The sequence below is a fragment of the Solanum tuberosum genome, unplaced genomic scaffold, assembly GCF_000226075.1.
Source record: "Solanum tuberosum cultivar DM 1-3 516 R44 unplaced genomic scaffold, SolTub_3.0 scf00390, whole genome shotgun sequence".
Lineage (NCBI taxonomy): Eukaryota > Viridiplantae > Streptophyta > Magnoliopsida > Solanales > Solanaceae > Solanum > Solanum tuberosum.
Genome location: NW_006239313.1, coordinates 407,409 through 412,980, shown reverse-complemented (window position 1 = coordinate 412,980; position 5,572 = coordinate 407,409).

Sequence of the window (5,572 nt, the reverse complement as noted above, 5' to 3'; positions counted from 1 at the left end):
TTAAACCCTAAAACCTAAACCCTAAACCCTATACCATAAACCCTAAACCATAAACCATAAACCATACACCCTAAACTCTAAACCCTTTACCCCAAACGCTAATTTCAAAACTCTAAACCCTAACCTTAAACCTTAAACCCTAAAACCTAAACCCTAAACCCTATACCATAAACCCTAAACCATAAACCATAAACCATAAACCATACACCCTAAATTATAAAACCTAAACCCTAAACTCTAAATGTGAAATCCTAAACCCCAAACGCTAATTTCAAAACTCTAAACCCTAACCTTAAACCCTAAACCATAAACCCTAACCCCAAACCTAAACTCTAAACCCTAAATCCAAAATCTAAACCCTAAACAGATGTAAAATGGATTACATCAAGCCTATCCATTCACGAACTTCAATGCTTTGATGGAGTGCTCACAAGGATGGAGGTTGTTTGGCATGTATGGATGCCAATGAGGGAGTTTCATGCCTTCCATGGGAACATATGCACCTTGAAGGAGCTCCCAGTTGGGCAACACCATGCTTGGATGATAGCTTGGAGCGTGAAAGGCCTAACGAAGCGAGGATGAGCAACTGAAGAATGTGCTTCATTCGGTGAGCTGAAGGACACTTCGGCGACTTGCCAAAGCCCTTTGGCGAGTGTTCCAAAATCGCCAACTGATCCAATGAGCTGTAAGAGAAGGTTGCCCATTCGGCGAGCATGGAGGACATTCGACGCATCACCCATTGACCCCAGACCATCGAAAGTTATAGTAGCCATCAAGGGAAAAGCCAAGGGAGCAGTGCACATTGCCGACTGATCGGCGACTCGCTAAGAGGATTAGGCGATCCCGACTTAGCTCACCCATTTCAGGTCAGTTTTGGGCCCATCTATGTAATAATGCCTAATACTATAAATAGGTGTCTTAGGGTTCATTTTAGGGAGACTATTTTTGAATATTGATGAATGATTAATTGGATCTCCTTGAGATACTTGAGAGCTTGGTAAAGCTTTTGCTGAACTTTGTTTAGAAACGGGGTTGCTGGGAGATTCAATTTCCTTGAGGTCTTCGTAAGAGATTAGGTGCTTGATTGTGGATTAATCGATTGAGGTCTTTAGGTTTAACATACCTTTAGGTTGCTTTTGATTTCCTTTTCTTGTGTCAATCTATTTATCCGGATAAGGTGTTTGTTAGGATCGAAATTGGAGGTTATTGGATTTAATACATCCTTTAGTTGCCAATTGTTTCTTATCTTGTCTCTCTTCTTCTATCTTTCTTGTTTTCCGCTGTTTTTAGTGATTCTTCTTGTGAGGATAACATCATAAACCCTTAACTCTAAATCATAAATAAAAACTCTAAACCCTAAATCCTAATCCTAATTCCCTAACACTAAACCGTAAACCCTAAACTCTAAGCCCTAAGCTCTAAACCCTAAACCCTAAACCTAAACCTAAACCTTAACTCTAAATCATAAATCATAAACTATAAACCCTAAACCCTAAACTCTAGATCCAAAACCCTAAACCCTAAATCATAAATCATGAACTATAAACCCTAAACCCTAACACTAAACCCTAAACTCTAGATCCTAAACCCTAAACCCTAACCCTAAACCATTAATCCATGAAACCCTAAACCATAACCCTAAACCATTAATCCATAAAACCTAAACCCCTAAACCCAAAACCATAATACCTAAACCCTACACCCTAAACCCAAAACCCTACACCCTAGAACCCTAAACACTAAACACTAAACACTAAACACTAAACCCTAAACCCTAAACCCTAAACCCTAAAACCCGAACCCTAATCCCTAAATTGAAAATGCTAAGCCATAAACCCTAAACCATAATCCCAAACCCTAAACCCTAAATCGTGAACACCAAATCCTAAACTCCTAATCCAAAATACCCTAAACCCTCAACCCCAAACCTAAACTCTAAACCATAAATCCAAACTCTAAACCGTAAACCCTAAATACTATACTCTAACCCTAAACCCTAAATCATAATCCTAATCCCTAACCCTAAACCCTAAATCCAAAACCTTAAACCCTAAACCCTAATCGTTAAGCCCTTAGCTCTAACCCCTAAATCCTAAACCCTAAACCATAATCCTAAACCCTAAAGCCTAAATCCAAAATCCTAAACCCTAAATCGTAAACCATAAACCCTAAATCCTAAAGCCTAAATCCTAAACCCTCCTTGTATTTTCTTTTTTATCTATGCTAAGGCCTAGGGTGTTGCTAATCCCCTGACCCCTTCAAGAGTCATTAAAATAAAATAAAATAAAAAAATCATAAACCTAAACCCTAAACCCTAAACCCTAGACTCTAAACCCTATACCATAAACAGTACACCCTAAACTTCAAAACTTAAACCATAAACCCTAAATCCTAAACCCTAAATCCTAAACTCTAAATCCTAAACCATAAACTCTAAAGCCTGAACTCTAAACCCTAAACCCTAAATCCTAAACTCTAAACCCTAAACCCTAAACTCTAATGCTAAACCCTAAACTATAAACCATAAACCCTGAAACGTAAAACATAAACCCTAAACACTAACCCCTAACCCCTAACCCTTAAACCCTAAGCCCAAAGCCCTAAACCCTAAACCTACAACCCAAAACCCTAAACCCAAAAACCTAAACCCTAAACCGTATAACCTAAACCATACACCCTAAACCATAAACCCTAATCCTTAAACCAAGACCCCAAACCCTAAACCTTGATTCCAAAAGTCTAAACCCTAAACCCTGACTCTAAACCCTAAACCTTAAACCCTAAACCCTAAACCCTAACCCTAAACCTGTAATCCTAAACCCTAAACCTAAATCCTAAACCCTAAACCCTAAATGCAAATTCCTAAAATTTAAACCTCAAACACTAAACCCTAACTGTAAACCTTAAACCCAAAACCCTAAACCCTAAATCGTAAACCCTAAACCATACACCCTAAACCATACACCCAAACCCTAAACCCTAACCCTAAACCATTAATCATAAACCCTAAACCTAAACACTAAACCCAAAACCATAAGCCCTAAACACTAACCCTAAACCCTAAACCTACAAACCAAAACCCTAAATCCAAAAACCTAAACCCTCAACCGTATAACCTAAACCATAAACCATAAACCATACACCCTAAACCCTAATCCCTAATACCTAATTTCTACACCTTTGGGGGAGGGCACCAACAATCAAGCTGAAATTGGGGCAGCCATATTTGGCATGACATGGGTTCTTCAACTAGGCTATAGAAATGTTTTTTTGGAAGTAGATTCACAGCTACTGGTAGACTGGATCACCCTAAAAATCAAGCCTCCATGGAGCATTATCACACAACTACAGCAGCTCCAAGAACTCATCAGACACACCCAAAATTTTCGATGCACACACATCTACAGGGAAGCCAACTATGTGGCTGATTCTCTATCTAAGCATAGCCACAAAATGACATGTCCCCAAATATATTGCAACAGTCAACAATTACCAAAAGCAGCAAAAGCATATTATCAATTAGACATGATCGAGATGGCTAACTTCAGAAGAAGGAAAATCAAGCTAATCAAAGAACCACCTTGAGATGGTTCAAATCTCCTTAACTTAGCTATGTCTTAAAAACATAGCTCTTTTGAATAGGTATAGGCTTTTTTGGATATTGTAAGGGGAGAGTCTCCCTTATTTAAAATTCCTAGATACTTTGTAAAGAGAGGAGTCCTCTCTTAGATGCTTAGTATTTTGGTTTACCTTTCTTTGTAAGGGGAAGAGTTGACTAACATTAGGTAGGTCGACTACTGAACCACCATAGGATCAGAGGTCAGGTTTATGCCCCCCTCTATGTATTTTGTCTTTTAATCAATGCTAAGGCCTGGGGGTGTTGCTCAGCCCCTACCCCTCCAAGGGTATTAAAATTAAAAAAAAAAAAAAAAAAAAAAAAACCCCAAACCCTAAACCTTGATTCCAAAACTCTAAACCCTAAACCCTGACCCTAAATCTTAAACCCTGAACCCTAAACCCTAACCCTAAGCCTATAATCCTAAACCCTAAACCTAAACCCTAATCCCTAAACCCTAAATATAAAATCCTAAAATTTAAACCCTAAACCCTAAACCCTAACCCTAAACCTGTAATCCTAAACCCTAAACCTAAACCCTAATCCCTAAACCCTAAATATAAAATCCTAAAATTTAAACCTCAAACACTAAACCCTAACTGTAAACCTTAAACCCTAGACCCTGAATCGTAAACCCTAAACCATACACCCTAAACCATACACCCTAAACCCTAAACCCTAACCCTAAACCATTAATCCCTAAACCTAAACCCCATACCCTAAACCTTGATTCCAAAACTCTAAACCCTGACCCTAAACCCTAAACCTTAAACCCTAAACCCTAACCTTAAGCCCGTAATCCTAAACCCTAAACTTGTAATCCTAAACCCTAAACCTAAACCCTAAACCCTAAACCCTAAACCCTATGGATTGTATCCCAAGAATAGTCAGTCAGGAATACAATGACAGACTGAAAGAAATCCCTTCCATGGATGAGCTTAAAGAAGTAGTCTATTCCATGAATCCCAACTCAGCTGCTGGTCCGGATGGTATGAATGGGTATTTCTTCCAGAAATGCTGGAATATTATCAACAATGACTTGATGGCAGTGATTCAAGCTTTCTTCAGTGGCCAGATGATCCCTAAATATTTTTCACATGCGTGTCTGATTCTCCTCCCCAAAGTGAAAAACCCGAACAGACTCAATGAATTCAGGCCCATAAGCTTAAGTAACTTCATTACCAAGATTATTTCTAAACTATCATGTCTCAGATTAGCTCCTTTATTACCTAGTCTGATTTCTCCAAATCAATCAGGCTTCGTAAAAGGTAGAAGCATATCGGAGAACATTATGTTAGCGCAAGAAATTATCCATCAGATTAAGAAACCTATTATTGGAAGCAATGTTGTGATCAAACTTGATATGGCAAAAGCCTACGATAGGGTTTCATGGTCATATATTTGTTTGATCTTGAGAAAGATGGGTTTTGAAGAGACTTTCATCGATATGATATGGAGAATTATGGCCAACAATTGCTATTCTATCATTCTTAACGGTAGAAGGTATGGTTTCTTTCATTCAACTAGAGGCCTTAAACAAGGCGATCCACTATCCCCAGCCCTATTTATTTTAGGTGCTGAAATGTTAACTAGGTCGCTGAACAGACTTCACCAACATCCTTTGTATCATGGCTTCTATATGGAGATGAGAGGACCTCAAATTAATCATCTAAGTTTTGCGGATGACATCATTATTTTCACTTCAGGGAGGAAGGATTCTCTCAAGCTCATCATGAAGACCTTGGCTACATATGAAAGGATTTCTGATCAACTGATCAACAAAGATAAGTGTCATTTTCTACTCCATCCTAATGCCTTCAGAACGACATGTGATAGAATTAAAAGGTATACGGGATTTCATCAAAAGGAGGCTCCTATTACTTATCTTGGCTGTCCACTCTTCATTGGTAGACCGAGATTGATCTACTTCTCTGATCTCATCAACAAGATTGTGAA